General features: G+C 42.3%; 1 long non-coding RNA gene across 1 annotated transcript; it reads left to right on the top strand.

The window, feature by feature from the left end:
• The first annotated feature begins 3 nt into the window (after positions 1-3).
• LOC310677947 lies at positions 4-4,990 on the top strand. The gene is made up of 3 exons (XR_014511529.1): positions 4-369; positions 3,602-3,654; positions 4,863-4,990. It is a non-coding gene; the product is annotated as an uncharacterized lncRNA (long non-coding RNA).
• The last annotated feature ends 19,352 nt before the right edge of the window (positions 4,991-24,342 follow it).

Raw genomic sequence — 24,342 nt, forward strand, 5'->3', positions numbered from 1 at the left:
GAAATTCAAAAATGAGGACCGGTGTTGTTGTTTTTAACGATGAAATTCAGGAGGTGCGATGATGATGAAGCAGAGAAGAAAAGAAATAAAAAAAATCAACTGGTGAAGACAGCCGAGAGAGTTTTAAGAACTTTTACAGGCTGCCTTTTGCATTGGTGATGTTCAAAACATCGTTGTCATCACCACCAGGAGCGGCCAGTTAGCTAATGGGTCCAAATAATTGGTTTCCTTCAAGAGTCCCTAAAGTTGGGCCACCACTACCCTCTCAAGCACTTTCTTCCAAAAGAGAGTAAATAGGAGGCAATTGTCAAATGCTTCTGCATCCAGGGTGGTCTTTTCAGAAACAGTTGCACAACCTCCGCTTTAAAGGTAGCAGGCACTTAATGACACATTCGCCACACTCTGGACCCACCAGTTCAACACATACACAGAAACATACAATTGTTAGTTCAAATTGGCCACAACAATAGTCCACGTATCTTAAATGCTTGGCGTCTGATCTATTTATTGAAGTCAGTAGAGCTAACATCCTTTCTTATTTAAAATTCTGGTCTTGGTATTCATTCAAACAATCATTTATATGAGTGAAAGAGTCATGTGCCATGAATTCTCCCAAACATAAAACAAAGCACCGTAATTAAAGCACAGGCTGTGGAGTTATTAATGCTACTACTGGAAATTTTAATGCCACAAACTATAAAAAGGCAGGGTGTTGTGCAAATCATACATCTGTGCCAGTATGCACTTTAATCCACCCACCTGCACCGTAGCAGAGTGTGTGATACACAAAAGAACATTAGCAAACCAGACCACATTTTTCAACAAGGGGAAAAAATGAGAGTTGATCATGCCTATGGTGGTGCTGTTGCTACTGGGCAACATGCTTAGTTAGCACTCACTACAGTCCATATAGGAAAATGAAAACTCTGATCCTAAACCTCCACTGCCTTCAGAAGATGAAAAAGCTAAGGAGTAAACCCTACACAAATCTGGAGTAGAGTCCCTAAGATGGCTGGATGGTACACCTCCTTCTGGCAGCTACAGCCAAGCTACTGCCAAACATATTGCTCTGCTTTCCTTTGGACCACATCAGCGAGGCTGAGAGGGGGATCTTATTGTCTGGGCAGCCCAGGACCTCCACACACACTGCCCAGGCTTGTGCTCCAGAGAGGTCACTTCGGTGCTGATAACACAGTGGTTTGTCTTTACCCCTAGAGGTGCACTCCATTGTCTCTCAAGACAGACTGATGCCACCACCACCACCAACAACATATCATGTCTATTTGGCCTGCTTGGCAAAAAAACAAAAACAAAGGAAAAACTGGGTGGGGGAACAACTAAGGAAATGGTTCTACAAAATAAAAGGCAGTCATGCAGACAATTGTGTTAAACTGGAACTAGAATTGCTTCATTTGCAGCTGTGTCATATTGTCATATGTGTCATATTGGTGCATTATGGACGGGTTGTTGCCCAATGACACAATACATATTCATGCAAAGAGTTATAGGTTCAACCTCTTGCATCTCCACTTAGGAAAGATACCTGTTGGGAACCACTGCCAGTCAATATAGACAATGCTGATGTAGATGGACTAGTGGCATAAGATAGTTTCCTAACATCTTGTGAGAAATCGAAACATCCAGGCTTTGTCCCATCCCTGTCATTTTATCTGATGAAATCTCCTGCAGATAATAAAAATAATAATGATTGGCTAGTAAGTGTATCAGAGCAGAGGAATGCTACCAGATTGACAGGGAGAGATTCAAAGGTGGACGAAGCAGGTGGATGAAGCAGGGCCCCCCACCCCCACTTCTCCCCACTCCCTGCACTTCTACAGAGAGCACCTTCCTCTGTCACATGCAACTAAGGGCAGGTCTCCCTCCCCCCTCCCCCCTTTCCCCCCACCTGCTCACCTCTCACCCCCTGCCTGTGCTCAAGAAGTTTCTGCCTGCTCACTCACTTCTCCTCCCTACCTCACCTGCCAACCACTCGCCTCTCCTACTGTTCAGACTGCCTGCCTGCCTGCTCGCCTGCCTGCCTTTCCCCACATGCCTTGGCTTAGAAACACTTGAAAATGGTACCAAACCTAGGAGGCAATCTGGGAAAAGAGGGTGGTGCCCGGCTGGGGGGAGTTGGCTGCCCAAGGAAGGGAGGAGAGAGGGAGGTGCCAACTTGTAGAAAATATTGAGGGGTCCAGCCCCCTTCAATATTTTATTGGAGGGGGCAAAGGGACCAAGGCGCCATAGAATTGGTGCCTATGGTCCAGATAGGGGTGGAGCTGGGCCATCAGTCAAAAGTGATGGAAGGCACTCCACACCACTGAGGCCATCTGAGCCTCAAGTGACAGCAAAGGATTCTGGAGTACCCCAAGCTACGTACCTCAACAGGCCACCTCCCATCCATCCAGCCTAGGGAACCACCTACTAACAATGCCTGGAGGTAGCCTTAATATCTGGAGCAACCTTTGTTGTTCTTGTAAAACTTCTGATTCTTTCTGTCTCATTCACAGTAGTTATCCAACCCACAAGCCTGGTAAGCAGAGTGCTTCTGAAGCATGGCTGCTCAGTCTCCTCTCTCCACCATTATATGTTCCTCTGAAATCATATGAGAATTTTGACCGTTCCTACACACCCATCTTTCCCCTCTGTTTCTTGTTCCACAAATAAATGTTGATAATCTGAGCAAATAAAAGTTTTGATATCATAAGGATCACAGTTGAGTCCATTTTACTTGTTATATTATTACAAACTTGACAAAGTCAGGTAATTTGGTCAGATATATTCTGGATTTCTTTAAAACTTCACACTAAACAATTTCTCTCTTGTCAACGGGTTGACTGGAACAGTGCTTGGTGACTTCACAGTCAGATAGAAATAAATGTTATTTGGAATTTACATATGCACTTATTTGCACAAAAGGCGACAAATTATATAATCCTGATGTTAAAATGTATATTTAAGATAAATTAACTAAATAATCACTCATCACTAGATGCTCTTGACAGTAGGTGGCAAGGAATGAATCCAAAGTTCCTTTCACTCAAAAATCTGGGGGGGAAATATTAATTTTCTTCATTTTAGATAGTGTTTTGGAAATAAGTTGAAATAATCAAGGACAGAGTTCTTGTTTAAACATAGTTTGAAGAACTTATTGTATTAGTAGATTACAGTCATTGTGTTAGTATAGTATCTACCCTGTATTCATTTTTGTGAACATAATGGGAAATTGTCTAGCGTGATGGTGTGCGTGTTTAAAAAAAACCCTGCTGAAAACGAATACTAATGATTTTAGAAAGAGATGCAAAGACAATAAAATGACCTTTAAAATGTTACTGCCCTTTTACTATGCCACTTACTTTTTAGACATTTGTATTAATCCTTTGAAACAATAACTTTCAAATCAACATTTAATAGATAGATAAAGAGACTTTATGCTTTTGGGGAAAGTGAAGTTTCTGCAATGTAATGGGATTCTAAAATCATTCAGGTCATAGGGAGTACTGCTAAGTGCAAAAATTGCACAACACAAAACACAGTATAATTATAGCCATATGCCAAGACTGGTTACGCTGGTAATAAGATCCATTCCTTGGTTGGTCAGTGCTATTCCACAAATTGCGGTGCAGACCTTGAGGAAGATCAGACGATGACCAAGTAAGTAGCCACCATTTTCATCACTGTACTGTCAGGGATCTACATATATCATTCCCTATGATGCTAGCAATGAAAGCTTTTCCATTCATTTAGCAACTTTTCTCTCCCTCTGCCAAAAAACCCTCCCATATTGGCAGCAGGAACAGATCACAGCCAAAATGCCAGCACAGTAGTGGAATATCAGCAAAGACTTGCAACTAGTCTACAGATGCAGCAGCCCAGATGTTTTTGGGGACCACAGGATTTAAGCATATACTGTGGAGGCTGTCTATTACTGTAAATGGGGCAGTGCCCCACCAGCCTCATACCTCATACCATATGATGAAATCTGGGTGGGTATTTCAGCAAACAATTCTTTCATGCTGTTTCCATGGGTGAATTATGGACGAACAAGAGGGAGTTAAATTTTTGCTTTGCTTTTCCTACCAAAAAGGCATTGGTAGAGCCCTTCTTACTATGGCATTTAAACACCCAGAGCTCTTTTTCAATTTCTGCATTATACATATATAACAGTTATTGAACCCTTCCCACTTTGTTTAGCTCTCTTTGTCTTGATTTGGAATAGGATTAGCTAATGCAAGTTACCCCACCCCAACCCCAAACTAGAAAATAACTTTTTTTCTGAGCTCAATCTGAAATTTATCATGCTCTCAATCATATTCATGTAATAGACTACGCACTTTTAGGGTAATAAAGTGCATTTCTCATTTTGAAATCTGCTATTTCCATTCAGTTTCACCTTCACCAAAGCCCCCTAACCAAAGTTCCTGGGGTCTAAGGCTATCTAAGATCAAATCAAATCAAATCCAAACACTTCACAATACAACTCTGACCAACTAGGATGTGGACCAGGTATTAAAGAAGGAACTGAGTTCTTTGATTTGATCTGGCAACCTCAGCTCTTAGGTCTTTAAAAAAAAATGCAACAAGGCTGTGCCATTGATAAAGTAAACTTTGCAAAACAATTAAGATAAAAGTGGTCCATCTGAACAGTTAGGTAGGTGAGCTGATGTCTTTCAAACAGACCTCAAAGGAGAAGCCAACATTGGAATGTGCAGAATAGGACAAAAAAAGCCAGCTGTTAAACACTGATTCCGACTATTCTGCTTCCAAGCATGTCAGTGGGCAGCATCTTCATGTTGTTGCTTCTGCCATGCTTTTAGGATGTTATCCTCATTAATGCAAAAACGGCTGTCCTTTCATCGCAGGTCAAGTAGTAAAGGCAGGGGGAGGGGAATCCAAGGTCAAGGGGAGGAGTCGAAATCTCCATTTGGATTTCCACAAGTTGGCAAGTGTGTCTCCCGAGCTCGGAGCAACATTTTCCCATGCTATGAAGCCAGAGGTCACGTGATTTTGGAATGTGTATCCAAAGATAATGCTACCTTCAGAAGACTCTACTTACAGGTAAGTAACTCTCCTTTAAAGGAGGTATCTTTGTGTGGCAGACTGTTTATGGGAGCAATTTGAATTGAACTTTAAATGAAAAAGGCATATCTCTGTAAGTGGTAATAATTTTAGTCATCTCGCTGTGGCTAGGGGTTGTGGAATTCATTAGCACAGATTAACATATAAAGTGGGTGAGATATCTAATAGCAAACGTAGAGGTTTAGGGACCTTAATTCATCACTGAATGAACAGCGTGTACAGTATTAGGGACTATGAAATTTTTAATTTACACAAAGTGTCCAAGAATATAGGGAATAAATTTAAACCCAAAACAGATAATGGAGCTGTGCCCTGCCTCGCTGGCAAGTTGAATTGTTTTTACACTGAGTGAAGAAAGCTAATTATCCCAAGCACAAGGAGACTGCTAAAAATAATAAGATTATAAAGAATAATTTGCTGATATAATTACAACAAAATTGGGTACACACAATCGTCAGATACATGTATTGCTTGACCTGGGCGAGAAAGTGAAATAAATCCTTCCTCTATAGCCTTCGTAAATTTGTTTTTATCATCTCAAAGTGGTGTTTGCATAGGCAACACAATTTGCATGTGTAATGTGGCTGTACAAATTGACAACAAGTAAATTATTCAAGGAAATAGGCTGGTCGCGGGTCTGAACTATCTCCACAAAGCCTATTCATTTTGAAGAATCACTGAGACGTGAAGCTCATACATCAACCATTTTCTGACAATCCTCAGACTTATTGTCTCCTAAAATGTCATTATGGCTATTATTTATGAAGCTAATTCATTTATTAATATATATTTAACTCTGACTTGTCATGCACCTTAGCAGGCTTTCTGTGCACTGCATATTTTTGAATAGATGAAAGAGTTTTGCATGCTTTAATGATTACTCTAAGCTGCTATAGATTTATAGAATGCAGCTTTATTATCTACTTGCATTAATACCTTTTCATAACTTTTCCCCCTTAAGGCCATCAAATATAAATGGCAAATGACATATCCAAAAGATTGTGTAAAAAGAGATTTTCTTGGAGTTTGCTAGATGTTAGAACAAAATGGGTTAGACGACTGTTTAAAGCTGAGCTCATTTTTATGAGTATATAACAATTATATTAGATCTCCCCCCCCCCACTGCAACATATTTCCCCTAAAAGAAAACTCAGACAAATAGAGGCATTTGCATTATTTTAAATTCCTTTCATCTAGAAAAAAAATCTGTAGCTTATCCCAACAGGAACAGCACCATGTAGAGGTGAATGTGAGGCTGAGCATACACCTTTCCTGAGGAACAAGTCCAATATACCGTATTTCACAAAAGTACATTGGCCATGGCTGAGGATGGGCAAATATGCAAATTTCATTTTTTCAGGGTTTCTACTTTTTTTCAATCTTAGGTTCAGTTCTCCACATTTCCACATCAGTTTGCAAATATGTATTTCTGAAGTCTTCATGAAAGCACACAGGTATCTTAGTGTGAATTTCTCCTTGAATGCACATTTGTATGCAATTTTGCCTAATATACACATTTCTAGAAAGCAATTGGTCCTTAATGTAATGCATTTTTGTATGTTGATGTCACTAATATGTGACTTTCTCTGGACAAATTTCACTGGTACATGCATTTTTGTACACACATTACTTAGCTGGAGCACTGCACTGCAAAATTTGGAGAAGTGCGAATTTTGAAAGATGGTTGTGTTTCAAGTCTTGCATGGTTTCTGAAAGTGCAAATTAGGTAAGTTTGAATGAAAAACGAATCTTAAATCCCAACCTTCTCTTTAGATACCTAACTCTAAATTGTTTAAGTTGCTTGGCACTACTAAATGTAAGTAAACACACACACACACACACACACACGTATATATATGCATGCATACATATTTGCAGTGATAGTTGGTTAATGTATTTAAGCTCTGATTTTTGTCACCATATTCAACCATGGTGTCGCCCATTCAGTTTCATAGGCTAACTCTCTCCTCTGAAGTGAATGGGGAAGGCCTTGTGAGCGAGTTATATCCATGGACTCTGTCAGCACTAGATTGCTCACTAATGACCCACCATAGAGTTAACATTTATTTTGACTTGATGGATTAATTTGCTAACTGCATGAATAAATTGTCCAATATGAGGAAAATGTTGTCATGTATTTGAGTTCAGAATCAAAACTACCAACTCTCAAATCTTCACACAATATTATCTACACTCTTTTTTTGTTATTCTGCCCCATATGCCGGCAAGAAACCTTGGATATGAATCTATTTATTGTATTTATTTGATTTCTTAACCTTCACTGTTACCCTTCACTGTTACAGTCTTGGGGCAGGTTACAACAATATAAAAATGCAATACTAAAATCAGTTAAAATAATTTAAAATCAGAAGAAGAAGCTGTCAAAGGTCATACTGAAAAGGTTTGCCTTCAGCACAAGACAAAAACTATACAGTGAAGATGCCAGATGTGGAGAAGGAATTCCATGGTTTATGGACTGCCACAGAAAATGCTCTCTCCTGAGTCATCACTCCCCAAACATCTGAGGGTGGTTGAATTAGCAAGAAGGTCCCCTCTGCTGATCTTAACACCCAAAAGAGTCAGTAGGAGTGGAGGCGGTCTTCCATATATTTGGTGCCTAATACAGTGGTACCTCGGGTTAAGTACTTAATTCGTTCCAGAGGTCCGTACTTAACCTGAAACTGTTCTTAACCTGAAGCACCACTTTAGCTAATGGGGCCTCCTGCTGCTGCTGCGCTGCCAGAGCACAATTTCTGTTCTGGGTTAGTGGAGTCTGTAACCTGAAGCGTATGTAACCTGAAGCGTATGTAACCCGAGGTACCACTGTACTTCAAACACTGCTTTGAACGAATATAGCCCTCATTTATCCATTACCTATCTGTACTTCCATGACACAGCTCATGGTGGCAAACCCTAAGTTTCTAGATACTCATCTAGGCTTTAACCAGACAAAAAACTTGCTAGGTTTCAGCAAGATCACTGCATCATGTATTATTATTATTATTATTATTATTATTATTATTATTATCAATTGAATTTATATACCACCCTATACCTGAAGGTACCTTCAGACCATGTCTTGGGCCCACTAAAACATCCTTGTTGATCCAAACCTCTCTGCTTAGAAATTTATTCATTTCCTATCTATAATGCCCTGCATCCAAGGACCACAGGGCAGTCCAAATGTACAAACACAAAAATACATAACATAGTAACATACGTAAACAATAACTCCCTATATGCAGTGTGAGGGACCCTAGATTTCTCCTTGATTGGCTAGTTTATGTTGCACATAGATTGTTGTTTTTAATGAGGAACATTCAGACATGGAAGGTCCCAACTGCATTCTGGCAGAGTACAGAGCTGGAATGCTGTTAAGAAGAACCCTGCCAGATCTAATTTTCACAGCGGCAAACCAGATACCCTTGGAAAGTTCAAAAGCAGCACATGAGGGTAGTAGTCCACTCTTGCTTCTGTGGACTAGGAACTGATTTCCATAGGCATACTTCCTCTGATCCTAGACATAGTGTATCATCACCCTGACAAGCAGCCATCAAAAGCCTTCTCCTCCATAAATTCATTGATTCCTCTTTTGAAGCTCCTAAGGGTTTGTCCACACTGGGCTATACTGTTTGAGTTTGAGGATGTTCGAGTTCAAGATCTCTAGGCATCGTTCACATGATGTTACCCTCAAGCAGAACCCATCCTTCATTTTGGTATCATGGATTCAGATTTCTTCAGTCTTGGGGAAATCTGAGAAGCAAAGCAAAATGCAAAGCCAATCAGCTTCTGCCTGGTTGTTGGGCTTGCTGCTACTGTTTGCATCCTCTTCAGTTAAGGTAGCACCAGAAGGATCTGTGTGATCTCCTTCCTTGGAGGTTTTCAAGCAGAGGCTGGATGGCCATCTGTCATGGATGCTTTAGCTGAGATTCCTAAATTGCACGGGGTTGGACTAGATGACTTTTGGGTCCTTTCCAACTCTATGTTTCTATGATTCTATGATCTGTGGAAGGGGGTGTGTGTGTGTGTGTGTGTGTGTGTGTTTGCAGAGTGGAAGGAAAAGGAGAACCTTTTTCTGTTTTCCCACTTGCAGTCACTCACTGAAGACTGGAGAAGGAAGACACCTAAGAATATTACGGGTGTGAGGGACATGGCTTTGTTTTTGATGGAGGATGGATTGTGAGGGCCACCTTAAACCTTAAACTTTACCAGCATGTTGGACCTCCAAATGCGTACATGAAAGTGTTGGGCAACATTTGCTTGACTAGACTGGATAATCTCCCCTCAAGCAAATTGGGATGAATGCTCAGTAAACAGTTCATCAAGAAGTGAGGTGGGAATGTAGTGGGATTGACTTAACTTGAGTAGCTGGACTTTAAAATGTCTGCTGCGATAATTCCTTATAGTAGCATGAGGAGAGCATATGTGGCGTTCAGTTGCAGATTGGACTGAATGCAGTCATAAAAGAAACATGTTTTTAACATGCAAGACTATTTAAAATCACTCCAGTTCTTCAGCAAGGGGGAAAGCTCCTTTTCTTTTCATAAGAATACATTTGGATTATTTCACTCCTCCCCTTTGAATATGTGCATTCCAAGGGAGATAGTGATTATCAAGAATTGGTGAACATAATTAAACCTTGGTCTATATCATCTAAAGGAAAAAGAAGGAATGTAACTCCTTGATCCTTTGAAAGAAACTATGCATTAATAATTACTTAGTAAAAGAGGAAGTATTGCACATTTCTTATGATGCTGTACAAATGCTTTCTAAGTGTCAGAGGAGCTCATTATGAATGAGACTTTCCAGGTAATCACACACGTGGCCATAAATGTTCAAAGGCCAACACCGTGAACTCTTCCTGGTATTTTTATAGTGTATTGGGAACACAAAAGATAGCTGTATGCTTTGCAGATTGATTAATTGTGCTTTAAATGTTAAACACAAATGGGAAAGGAACAAAAACATAGGCTGCTGCAGAACACGAGATTGTTGGGTGTCATCCTGTTACGCCTGTTATGCTTTTGATTCAGCAGAGGCATCTGCTAAAGGAAGAGGATGGGAGGCATTTTTGCCACTATCCCCTCCCCACGGCATCACCCAGCATCTTCTGCAAAAACAGCTTGAGAGAGTTGAGGGACCGCTCAGAACAGGCCCAAAGAGTACCACTTTCTTCATCAGTGGGTGGCTTGGCAGGACGGAGCTAGCCGGCCACCACAGCAGCCACAACAGCCAGGGATTCCAGGCAGAGGGAGACCTTGTAGCTCTCTCCCTCTGGCTGAATAATTAGTCTGCCTGCAAGATTAGCCAATGGCAAGTGGGCTCAGAGGCAAGGCTGTTAGATAAGGCTGCAATCCTTTATGCCCTTACTTTGAAGTAAGTCCTCTTGAACTTGGTTTGGTTTCTTTCTAAGCAGGCATGCATTGGACTGCACCACTAATGTTTCAGCCCTAATAACAACACTCAGTGGTGTAAAAAAGAGAGAGAGAGAGAACATTTTGCATGTAATAATCCTCCTGTCACTTGAACATATAGAGAAGATTTAGGAGCAAAACCATATTGTAGGGACACAGATGGGAAACATTTCAAAGGGAGTTTTCTAAACAATTCTGCTGCACTCTTTTCTTCTTCTTCTTCTTCTTCCCAGGCTGCACTAAAGGGGAAAGTGCCCCAGTAGAAGCTGCCTCCGCAGCTCTTTCAGCAGCTCCTGATGACACTAATCTCACATCCCACTTCTAAGTTGGCTGCTTCTCAGGGAAATGCTGCCACTTCAACATCTTTCACTGCTGATCCTGCTTTACATTTTTGGAACAATCCAGTCTCTCTCTCTCTCCGTCCCTCCTCCCTCTCTCTTTCTCCCATAACCCACCAAAATGAATAGTTTCTTCTATCACAGGAAAATTAAAAAATACAGTAGGCAATGAAATAATGGCCCTGCAAGTTCTTGCCACCACATTGTCATAATAAACCCTGTGCCTTGTCAATGTCAGGTTTGAATCTTGCCCTTGTGGTGGAAACATGGGTATAATAAAGACAGAGGAGGAGAAGGAAGGTTGTCATTTTCACTTCCAGGAAACCAGGAAGCTTCATGGAACAGAGATACCTGCTTTGTTAAGACTCATCTATGAATGGACACCATGGTGCATCTGCACCAACAAAACTGGGCGCTTTTATCGGCCTCAGCTGCAACAAACCATGTCTCTCCCATATTAGTCTTTGCAGCCACAGCAGGTATTGAAACTCTCCGACAGTTTGACTTTAACCCCGACGGCACACTCTTTCATTGTCTCTTGAGACAGATGGATGCCAACAATAAATAACATTTATATCCCACCATTTTCTCAGAGGAGTTCAAAGCAGTGTATATCAGAATAAAGACCTACCTACCATCTGTTGCAGCAAGCTCTTCCCACAGTGGCCAACCAGATGCCTATGGAAAGACCCACAATCAGGACATGAGCACAACAGCACTCTTCCCACAGGTGATTGCCAGCCTCTGAGGCACACTGCCTCCAATGCTGACAATAATATAGCCATCATGACTACTAAGCATTTGTAGCCTTCTCAACCACAAACCTGCCCACATACATTTTAAAGCTCTGTGCTTCGCCTCTGTGCTTTTTGGACATGGGGGGTGGCCCCACCCCAAAAATATTGGGGGGCATGCCAAAAGGACTCGGTCCCCAGGAGCTGACACTCCTGCCATATATTTATACAAAGCCATTCTGATATTGGTAGTTTCATTTTCAGTCTGTCTCCTAATGATTCCTAACATGGAATTCATTTTCACAGCTGCCACAAGCTGGGCCAACATTTTCCTCATGCTGTCTACCACAATCCTAAGATCTCTTTCCTGATCAATCACCACCAGCTCAGACTGCATTAACATATATGGTTGTTGTTGGAGGTTTGCCCCAATATGCATCATTTTCATGTGCATGGATCTCTGCCCCCTTCTATTTCATCACTACAACATCCGTGTCAGGTAGGTTTGGCTGAGATAGATAGGTTACCTCATATGTTTCATGGCTTAGTGGGAATTGAATGCCTTCTATCTCAATAATTCAGTGGGACAACACTTCTTGATGACTCTCTAGTCTACATTATACTATTTCTCTGGACTTGAACAATGGTCTTTGCCTTAGTTACACAAACTCAAAAATGATGCATTTCTTACCTATATCCCTAAAAGCCGCTCCTAATGTCATCTGAGAAATTCAGCACTTATTATTTGGCTACTCCCCCACCCCCACCCTCCGGACATAATTTCACCGATAGATGTTGGCGTATGAGCTTGTTGACTATCCAGATGTAATGCTATTTCTTGAGAGCTATGAATTTCTTCCTGAACTGGCTAAGGTTTTCTTTTCTACAGATGGCTGCAGCAATCAGCCATAGCACACTTGCAGCTGGGAGTATTGGCAGTTAAACCATTTTACTTTACCAATAGTAGCAGCCAAATTTGGGTAGCCATGATGACCCACAATTACTGAAGTGAACAAAAGAGTGAGTGGAAGATAAGGAAGAAGAAAAGAAGGATAGTGTACTTTTTTGGAGGGGGCGGGAATTGCCATTCACAAGGCAATGGCTCTTGTTCTCATGCCCCTTCCTGTTGAACCTATGAATGCAGCAGTGTAGCTGACCAGCTTTTTCTAATTCCACAATAAAAACTGGTATCATATTTAATGTTCTTATTGATAGAAGATACTCATGGTTGCAATAATCTATAAAAACTCTGTGTGACTATGGCGAACCTTCAAAATCCTCTTACGCTTGCATTGGAAAATTCCGTAATAGGTACAGTATATGGGAATCAAAAGAAAATCTGCAAATTTCAGAGACATTAAATTCCCTCCTCCATAGTGTTCATACATAAAACAGTAGTATTGAACACAGAAAGCATGATACTACTTTAGAATACACATCTAAAAGGTGCATTACAATTTTGTAGACTTTACCACACATTTTGCAACTGTTCCAAACCCAGACTGGGTATGTAGCAGTACCATTCAGTGTAGCTTGATACAGTTTATGTTTTCAAGGCTCAAGGAAATACAACCAAAAGTTAGGCGAAGAAACAGTCACTACAAGTCCAAGTCATCATGGCTCAGCAAGATTTCAACCTGGGCATACTAATACTAATATAATCTTTCTCACCTTTTATCTTTCTGTTCCAAGATTTGGGTTGAGAGATGGCTACTGTAACCTTAAGGAGGCTCAAGCCTTTTCCCCCTTAATGTATAGAGTTGCATGGCAAAAAGTTCGAGAGTCTTTCCGGCATCATTTAATATCATGCACATTAGCTAAATTCACTTTTTAAACTATGAATGAGATCATCATTGGGAACAGATCCATATGTGGTTTCCTCTATGACTTTTTAAAAAATTTGTCCTGGTTGCTTCTCTGAGGATGATGTGCCCACACACTACTACTTGATACAGATTATGCTTTCAAGGAGCGTAATCCAACCTCAAAAGAGGTAAGCTTCTTTCTTTTCTTTTTCTTTTTTGAAAAGAATAAACCGAGGGTCCCTGAGAATGAAAAGCCATGCCTGTCACATTTCACATCTTAGGAACGTTCCATCTTAAGGATGTGGAATCACTGGGGTTTTTTTTGTGTGTTTTTGTTTTAAACTCTTCATTGCAGCTGTCCGAGTCTCAACATCAGCCATGGGGGAAAGTATTCATGTTCCCCAAATGTGGACTCTTTAAAGGTTGTGTTCAGAGGAGAGAAGGGAATAACAATAATTAATAATACAGCTGCACTCCAGTAATACGGGGGGCGGGGGGGGGGCTCAAAGCAGTCACCTCCAATGCTGAACTTTTAACATCGTTGTTGTCGTTTAGTCGTGTCCGACTCTTCATGACCCCAGTGCACGCCAGGCACTCCTGTCTTCCACTGCCTCCCGCAGTTTGGTCAAACTCATGCTGGTAGCTTCGAGAACACTGTCCAACCATCTCGTCCTCTGTCGTCTCCTTCTCCTTGTGCCCTCCATCTTTCCCAACATCAGGGTCTTTTCCAGGGAGTCTTCTCTTCTCATGAGGTGGCCAAAGTATTGGAGCCTCAGCTTCATGATCTGTCCTTCCAGTGAGCACTCAGGGCTGATTTCCTTAAGAATGGATAGGTTTGATTTTCTTGCAGTCCATGGGACTCTCAAGAGTCTCCTCCAGCACCATAATTCAAAAGCATCAATTCTTTGGCGATCAGCCTTCATTAGATCTGCAGCAATTAATTAGGTGGTAATAATGTTTAACTCTTTGCCACAAAAAGTTCCACCTGCTGATTGTTGCAAGTCCAACCCTTCTTAACGAGGGCAGGAGCAGATCAGGCCAGTACCTTCTCCCCTCCCGGGCCACTTACCAGAGGTGGAGCAAGCCGATTGGGCACCTGGGGTCGCAGGTGGGGCCAGCCGCCTGCGGGGTGGGGCAAGCTGGGGCAGGACGCTCCGCAGGGCCTCCAAGGAGTCTGCCTGCCTCCTCCCACTCAGCCTCCCTACAACTGAGGGGGAGGCAGCGGGCAGACCGTTTGGGCATCACAGAGCCTGCACGCGTCTAAGCCACTGCGTCTTTCTCAGGAGAGACACATGGCTCGGGTGGGCTGCAGGTCCCGCTGTGAGTGCTGCCCAGCATTTTGTCACCCCCCCAGTGGTGACACCTGGGGGCAATCTGCCCCTACTGCACCCCCTTCCTCTGCCACTGCCACTTACCAAGGCTAACTGATATTGTGGGTCTTGCTGTGCAAACAGCAGCTGCAATTCTAACCCTGCAGTTGTCACTTGGAGGTATGGGGAGATCAGAGACCAATTCTTGGATGAAACCTCTGTGACTGACTTACGCCTGTTAGTCAAAATGGGTAAGAGGCTGGGTAGTCCATACATCTGATCAGTTTGCCAAATTGACAGATGCATGCATCCTTAATCAGAACAACTGGACCAATCGCCAGGATCAGGAAGACTAATGCAGATGCTGTGTTCTGTCTTACTGTGTTTTTCAGCCAGAGTGCTTTTTCACAGAATGTTCCATGCCCAGCAGACGTTTTCCAATGGGAACTTTTCAGAGGCGAGGGAAAGGGACAGAAAACTTTTTCCTGGTTTACCTTTTCCCCGCACTATCACTAATTTCACAGCGGTTGCAACAGAGCTTTTCCCAGTGCCTGCTGGCTGGTGACCACCATTTTTATTACCCAAGGAAATTGTAGCATTGTTCCATGAGGAATTAAAGGAGAAGCTCGGCAAGTCCTCCCCCCGCCCCAAATACTTCTTATTTTCAAATTATTCCTTATTTATTTATTATTATTTTGTGTCCCCCTCAGCTCAGCACCCTCCGGATGGGAACTGCCTGCACCGCCCTAAATTTGCACCCAGTTTGTGTACACATTACGCTGGTTCCAGTGCACTTCTGTCACTGTCTTTTGACTCTGTATACATGATGTTATCCTGTAATTTATTGCCAAATAATGTTGTGTGATGCTCCAACTGCCGCCAGCCAGAGTAGACAATGCTGATTTAGATGGGCTGAGGATCTGAGCTGCTATAAAGCAGCTTCTTCTGTCTGTATGATATATAGAGCATTAGGTAAATCAGTCGATTGAAGTGTCATTCAGTCTAACATGGCATTTAAATACAGCAATTATTTCATTTCACATTTGTATATCCCACATATTAAATTTTGAATCACCCTCAATATAGCTATGGGAAAGGGAGTCACAATATTTTAGGACATTTGATAACTCAAAATTAAGTTTAAAGTGGGGGAGTGGGATTCACAGTCCAGTTCATTCCTGTCCACTAGTCCAGCATGCATTAAACTCAAGCTCCTTTGCATATTGTCAGAACCACATTCAGTTTGCTTTGCTGTAAAATCGCTATGGGATCGAATGTGTCATCATTACGAATGAAAATGTTCAGAACTCACTTTCTCATGCCTGAATTATAATTGGTTTTATTTTTCTTTTAAAATCATTACAAAGCATTCTAAATAAATTCATCATCCCCCTGCTCCTCTAAATGCAATTTTTACATTTAAAACAAAATTCAATGTTTGAACAATAGAAATAGCACAAAGAAAATGTCAGCAAACATTAAATGAATGATGTTAAAAGTACTAATAAACATCTAGAAATCTGAGTTACACATATTGTGGGGCAGATGAGAAAACCTATTCCATGTGGGGAATAGGTTTGAAAACAAAATTAAAATATAGAATTTGACTGGTTAAATGATCAACTGGTCAAAAGTAAATGAAAAGAAATTCTGGGTCATCAGAAAGTGCTGGATGTATAAGGCAAAGGATGATACGGCGTTCTTTGTTCTACTCTCACATTTCCATCCTAAACTGGGTGGATTAAAGTTGTCTTTCCAATACCTGGCAGATTGCTAGAGCCAAAAACCATACCAATGTCTGCTGGTATCTTCAGTTTGAAGGATCAATAATCCAGTTGTAGCTGAATGACCTAGAAACAACCTTCCAAAATTTGAGTATAAAGTTCAGGCTGCATATTAACTATTTCATCTTTTTCATATTAATATTAATATATCTTCTAAGCAACCCTCACTAGGGTGGGAGCTGATTCATCTACTGGACCATCACTTTGGACATCAGCTTGGTTTCACCTCTTGGGTGGAAGAAGGAGAAGATTCACCAGCAGATATGCTGGGGTGCCTATTAAAATGATTTTTTTAAACAGTAAGCACTTATGATGAATAGCTCATCAGTTATTAATATATTATCAATGAATACTAAAAACCCACATTTCCCTAGCAGAGTTCTTTTTTTTTTACTAGCGGCTCATCCAGATGTCTCAACCAACATGGTATAAATATATTTTCTTCACTTGAGTCTGTAATGTGCTGTCATTGAGATGAGTACAGCAAGAAACCGGCATTCTCAAATGGCTCAATAGAGTTTTCCATACTGAACATAATCCACTTGCTCTTATCTTAATCTCCAGTAATTTGGGGTGCAAACCTTAGAAAGTTCTTAAACTTTTGCCTGATCCTGTAATGCTGTTGCACCACTGTAAAAATTTGGAAGGGAGAAAACTCTTTTGTTCTTAAACTTCAGAGAGTCATGTTCCTAAGAGTATGTGGCGTAGATTCTGTAGGATTATCTAAATCTGACGTTTATCTGGGTAAAACCCAACACATAGTGTGTCATGGCTAATCACATGGTTTTATGCTTTCACTTGCAAAAGAAAGAGCAGTGCAAGTGACAACCTCACAAATAATGCATAATCTGTACACGTGAAGTAATCTCTGGCGCTTTGTTACTTCAAGGATATACTGCAGATACCATGCACAACTGAAACTTGCCATTGTTGCTAGGTTTAGAGCATTCATATTCATTGAAAAATAAGGGAGTAAATAAAATGATTACATCGGGCTTCAACAGCATTGACTTCCAAGAGACTTTGTGGATGATGAGGGATTGCAAAATTGGGCATGCAATTTCCTGTTTGGCTTACTGCTTGCATTCTGCTCTCTTTTCGACTTCAGCAAGTCTGGTTGAGCAGGTTCACATGTAAAGCCATATTGGAAAGGAAAGAATATTACTTCCATTTTTTTTGGTGACTATTAATCCATTCCCTGGATTTTCAGGCTTCTACTCAACTAAATCCACGGTCAAACTGCATCGTTCTTTCCGGCTTGTTGTAAACTACATTTTGTTCTTTAAAAATATCTATCTTTAATGAGTGAAAGACATTTGCATTTAGGCTGCATGTAATCAAACCAAATTCTATGGTTTTAATCAAAATCCAAAGTTTGAAAAAATAAACTAGGCAAAGCAAAGCAAAAGTGCTTTCAAATTTTTTCATCCTCTGGATGTCTTCATGAAGACATTTGTTGAATATGTTCTTGTACAAAGGAGAAAGGGAGACACACGCCAACAATGGATCCCAACTTCATTGAGTTTGTATACAGATTCCATAACATTGGCACACATTGTACAGAAACACGGTGATGTTAGCAATAGCTGCATTGCTGAGGATGGAAACCAGGCCATCTGGCCTGCTGGAAAAACTAGGAATGAAACTGGAAGTCATGAGTTGCTCATGATTTCTATAGCTGCCAATTTCAGGCTCTGTCTTGTAGCCAGTTTCCAGGGGAGAATGGTTCCCAACTATTGGAAGCACAAGAGTTTGTGGGTAGCCTCCCCCCCCCACTTTGTCACCAATCACAAGTTTTGACATTGTCAAATCTTCTGATATGTTAAATGCCCAACACACACACACTATCTATATATGGCAAAATTCCTTCCCAGCTCCACCAGCGACCTACAAGGGCTCTTTTTTCTGGGGCCTAAGGGGGGGATCAGGGGCTGCTGGGGAGACTGGCTGCTTTTGGTGGGTCACCCAGGCTTGATTCCAGTTCAGATGCATTTGACCTCAAACTAAGATCACAGATCAATGATTTATCAGACACATGGTCTGTTTCCATAAGTCAGCTTACCCCTTCATTGGGCAGGTGACATTGTGGCTTGGCACCATCCCCCCTTCACAATCCCATGATGGGAGGCCTGGTCAGATCATAGCCTGACTGTAAATTGGCCAATCTTGGGCAGGCTACTGTGCAGGACCTCCATGGGGCCAACTGTACCACTTGGGTCCGTGCCTGGGGAATAAATAGAAGGCCTGTCCAGGCCTCACTTACACTTGTTGTCCTTTCTGGTTATTTTACTATATATCAGGGGCAAGGGGGTCACAGGGCACGCAAGTCAGCAGGTCAGTTCCATGGTTCACTGGCAGAGCAATAATCAAGAGTGGTTTTCAGAAACAAGTAGAATCCAGAATTATCCAAGTGATGCCTTCAATTGCATCAGCTGTTTAGGTACAATAGCAAAAAACCAAAACCAGCCTATATAGCTCATTCTTGATAATCAGTATCAGCCTTCTAAAAAGATACAAAAACAATATTCTGCCTGCTGCCTGCCTTTCTCTGAAACCTACTCGGCAATGACTTTTGCAGATACTATAGTCTTAACATCAGGGACGCGGGTGGCGCTGTGGGTTAAAGCCTCAGCGCCTAGGGCTTGCTGATCGAAAGGTCGGCAGTTCGAATCCCCGCGGCGGGGTGCGCTCCCGTTGTTCGGTCCCAGCGCCTGCCAACCTAGCAGTTTGAAAGCACTCCCAGGTGCAAGTAGATAAATAGGGACCGCTTACTAGCGGGAAGGTAAACGGCGTTTCCGTGTGCGGCTCTGGCTCGCCAGAGCAGCAATGTCACGCTGGCCACGTGACCCGGAAGTGTCTTCGGACAGCGCTGGCCCCCGGCCTCTTTGAGTGAGATGGGCGCACAACCCTAGAGTCTGTCAAGACTGGCCCGTACGGGCAGGGGTACCTTTACCTTAGTCTTAACATTTTGTTTCAATAAGCATGCAGCTCTACAACAGAAAAAGCAAACATCAGTGTTATCAATATACCTAATTAAAACAAATGCCAGCACACACTACCCAGTTTGCACTTGCCACATGTGCTTTAAGTTGATAACAATGCCAGCCAAGTTTCTGACCCAGCAATCCACAAGTGGGTTCAAGCCCCGGTTTGGCAATATGTGTTAAAGTGTGTTCTGATGGGTCCATTTGCTTCTTCCAATTGCTTTAAGTTTAAGGCTGCTTTGTTCTTAGCACGTGCCATGCTTACTTACAGAAATACAGGTGCTGGGCCACGGGGCTACCTGGAAACACAGACCTCTGATCTGAAATCCCTTCCCCTGATCTCTGGTGTGATTGTGTAAATCAGAGAGGGTGAACCCCCAGCCTGGAGGCCAAATGCAGCCATCCAAGCCCCTAGGGGTCCAGGTTCAATCTCCAGGTATGCTTAAGACTCTGGAGAGTCACTACCAGTGTTAACAATTCTGAATTCATGGTCTGACTTGATACAAGGCAACTTGCTGCTTTACGGGATTTATGAAGAAATACTAGGATAAATAATGTTTGATGCAATGAGAATACACTTGCTGAGAAAGTTTGCTAGAGTGTAGGATGCTCTGGACCTTCATTAGTCTCCTTAAATTACGTGTTAAAGTAACCTCACTATACCTGGAATGGCAGAAGCCTTACACATCCCATTAAAGTTCCAGCTATCATAAAAATAAATTAGTTAGCCTACATTTTCAGGTTAATCTTCAATTTCATAATTGCATCGGTAATTACTGTAAGTTAACATAATTAGGTGCTAACATTTAATTGAGAATTATTTATTCAGGAATCTTGAGCATTGCAGGGCTTTTTTTCTTTCATAGCTCCAAACCATTTTGTGTAATGCTGCACATCTCCAATATGCACCACCAGTTATTGAATGGGCAATATTAATAGCTCTGCAGCTTAATTTCTTTTTCTTTGCTAGTCTTTATTACCCTAGCTCAGAAATAGAAGCAAGTCTTTGGCACTCTTTATGAATATTCCCTTCTGCTTCACCATAATTTTACCAGAATATTACTGAACACCCACAAAATCAAAGTGTGTTATGAAGGGTCATACCTGACTGGAAGAGCATCTGCTTTGCATGTCTAGATAGAGCTGCAACAGCCCCTGCCTAAAACCTTGCAGAGCCGTGGTTGGTCAGTGTACTGAGCTGATGAACCAATGGTCTGACTCGATATTAGGCAGCTTCCTTTGTTTTTAGACAACAACCGGTATTACAGTAGACTGTTAGGATTGTGGTAACTGCTGTAATACATTGGAAAACGATATGTTAAGTGGCATGCATTGTACACATATATATTGTGGGTTCGAGGACCTGACCCCCGCAATGTGGAATGAATACACAAGGACACGTGATATAAGGTTTATGGGCAGGAAAGGCCACAACTTTATTGATTACAGCAGTGAAAGGTATTGGCTTAGGCATTGGATATCTAAAACAAAAGGGGTTTATTCACCAGTAGGTGGAGCCTGTTGATGCCAATCCAACTATAGGCTCTCCCCTGATGTCACCGAGGGTCGTGCCATGGCCTCCCACCAAGCAGGCATCGGACAGAATACACGACCGCCAGATTCCTTTAACGGAATACCCAAAAATTGAAGGCATAGGCAATGGCCACATCTAGCGCTTCGACACACCACAACACATTATTCCAATGCCTAACCTACCCGCCAATACCACAAAAAGTTGTGACGATTGCTACGAGGTAGGCGAAAAAACCAAAAAGCCTAATGCCAAATGGAAAAATTCCTACCAGGCCCCCCAGTCAACCAGGGCGACCAACCTAAGGTCCATAGCAAGGCCAAGAAAAACGGAGACCCTGAGCTAAAGGGAGTGGAGGGCGGGTGACTCGCGACGAGAGGACGATCAACGAAAAGTGAGGCCGGAAGAGGGCTGGCGCCCAGCATATGTGCTGGAGGACACGCCTCCTCAGCGGCACCTGGTTGGGTGCCCGCCGATGGGCGTGGCGCCAGCCAGGTAAGGGAAGGCAGGGGGCTGGTAGGGGGCAGGGCTCGGGCTCCCGCCCACAACCACTCCCCTCCCTTCCAGGGAGGAGAGTCTTTCTCATGTGGAGGTGAGAACTCCCACAAACGCAAGTATGCATAAAGGGTTAAGGGATATATATACATACACATATATATATATATATATATATATATGCAGGTTTTGGTGTCCTCGGGTGTCTTCCCGTGTAAAAGTTGGGGTGTCTAGGCGACGTTTCGACGAGGTCTCACTCGTCATCTTCAGGCTGGTGCTTTCGGCTTCTTGTTAACAAGAAGCCGAAAGCACCAGCCTGAAGATGACGAGTGAGACCTCGTCGAAACGTCGCCTAGACACCCCAACTTTTACACGGGAAGACACCCGAGGACACCAAAACCTGCATTCCTGTACCCGTGAAAATCTACGAAAGCAAATATATATATATATATATATAAACATTCTGTATATTTGGATAGGCTTGCAAGCTAGCCTCCTGCACTTTTTGCTCCCCAGCAACTAGCATTCTGGGCATACTGCTTCTGATTTTGGCGAGCCTATTAATCCAGCTGCAACAAAACATGGCTCTCCCGTATTGGTCTCTACAACCACAGCAGGCGCTGTAACTCTCCAACAGTTTGACTTCACCCCCTAAGGCAAAAGTCTCCAATACTTTGTATCTAGTTTCCTTTGAAAATCATCTCAGCCAATGGCTGTCACCGTTTCTTGTAATAGTAAATTATGGAAATTAATGACACATTGTACAAAGAAGTACTGAGCTGATTGGATTGACCTGACTTGTTCCTATTGGGTTACCCTTAGCTCTAGTATTATGGAAGAGGGAGAATAAATCCTGGCTGCCCAATTTCATCACACCGTAGAGCAAGACCCAAAGGATGCAGTAGACCTTTCCTGTTCCATAGCATCTGGCAGGGACAGCCCTACCCATCGCATGTTCCACCTGCCCCACCACTTCTGCTGCCACTAGAGCACCCTCCTCTCATCAATTTTGTGATGGGGGGCATTCCACAAGGACTTGGCACCAGGAGTATGAAGGATAAATGGCAACATTGTGTACTGGAATGACTCCCTCTCGCCAAACTTGGTGGTGGTGGTGGGCATTCCACAAGGCTTCGGTGCTCATCTTCTCCACCCCTGGGGCAAGAGGAGTGGGATTTGGGTCACAATGGCAGTGGAGGAGTGGGAGGAGCATCACCTCTTGCACTTCCACTACCTGAGGCAGCTCATTCACCCTGCCTCATGGGTAGACTGGCTCTGGCATCTGGTATGCAGAAGTCCCATGTTCTGGGACATCATTGCTCATAGGAGTCAATAGACCTATTCTTCATGAAACTAACAGAGCTGTACTGATTAAGCTGCATTTGCTTCTTTGAAAAGAAGTACACCTGCGCAATTCCTCCAAAGAGTAGATAATCAGAAAATCAGCACACTTTGAGATACCTGTTGCTAGGAGAAAATTATTTTTTTTAACGCATTGGCCTTCCTTTTCTGAAATATAAATTAATTATGACTCTATAAAACCCTTTTTACCATAGCTAATTAATCAGAATCTCCCCATAAACTTTGTGTCGACAGTACTGTATGTCTAATTATCTTTCCCACTTCAGAATTGTGCTGTTGAATAATGAAGAAAAAACATTACCTGATGAATTCTTTATTTGATGATGATATCTCCAGAAACGGGGAAGACAAAGGGACTTAAATGCCATCTTAAATTACATCTTGGTCGTGGTCAGCTTTTCAGCTGGTTTCCATTTGTGTGGAAGCCATTCAGAAATACTAGCATTCCCAGTGAGAGGGAATGTAATGGAATAACCAGAATAAATTACTGTACCTATTTAGGATGCTACTAAATCTAGATGTTGTGGCCCTTTCCGTGTACAGTAAGTCACAAAAGAACCCTGTCAACCTGTTCTGTGAAAAGTTGGCTGGGCAGGGGAGACTTCATTTTTTATTAAAATGTCTTCCCCCTCTTTTCTCCATCATGAACCACTCAAAATAATTCAAACCAGAAAACCTGCATGTGTCTTACATGTCTCTGGAGGTGACGCTAACGTTTTAACTTTAATTTTTAAGTGCTTCACTCTAGGCATGACATCTCGATTGTATAGCCACTTACTAATTTGAAAGTCTTCCTAACGCAATGTGCCAGTGTATCTTGCAGACTGAAAGTGAAATTCTACACCCACCATATGTCTTGCAGTTCTGGGGTTCACATGGAAGCTGCCCTCTTTTATTCTATGAGTTGAGTAATGCTGTGCGTGAACAATGTAGATTATTCCCAGCGTGTGTGGAGAACTTTCCAGCATTTGCCTCTGACAAATACCTTCTTTCTATACCAATGGTGAACTCATTCTCTGAGTGCGGATCCTGCTGTCAGCAAAATCCACACACTAGAGGGAGGTATGAGCAGGTGTGGAGAGTACAGTGGTACCTCAGGTTAAGTACTTAATTTGTTCTGGAGGTCCGTTCTTAACCTGAAACTGTTCTTAACCCGAAGCACCACTTTAGCTAATGGGGCCTCCTGCTGCTGCTGCGCCGCCGGAGCATGATTTCTGTTCTCATCCTGAAGCAAAGTTCTTAACTCGAGGTATTATTTCTGGGTTAGCGGAGTCTGTAACCTGAAGCGTATGTAACCTGAGGTATTATTTCTGGGTTAGCGGAGTCTGTAACCTGAAGCATATGTAACCCGAGGTACCACTGTACCTTAAAGTTTGCAGAAGTACAAAGAGACTTGGAGGGGCCCAAAGGAGTTACCCCCCTCAGATAAACAGAATCCAATGAGAACCAGGGAAGATCAGCGAGCATGGAAAGCTGGGAGCTGAGCAGGAAAAGAGGGGAGGTGAC

The sequence above is a fragment of the Podarcis tiliguerta genome, assembly GCF_965153285.1.
Source record: "Podarcis tiliguerta genome assembly, chromosome: 5".
Lineage (NCBI taxonomy): Eukaryota > Metazoa > Chordata > Lepidosauria > Squamata > Lacertidae > Podarcis > Podarcis tiliguerta.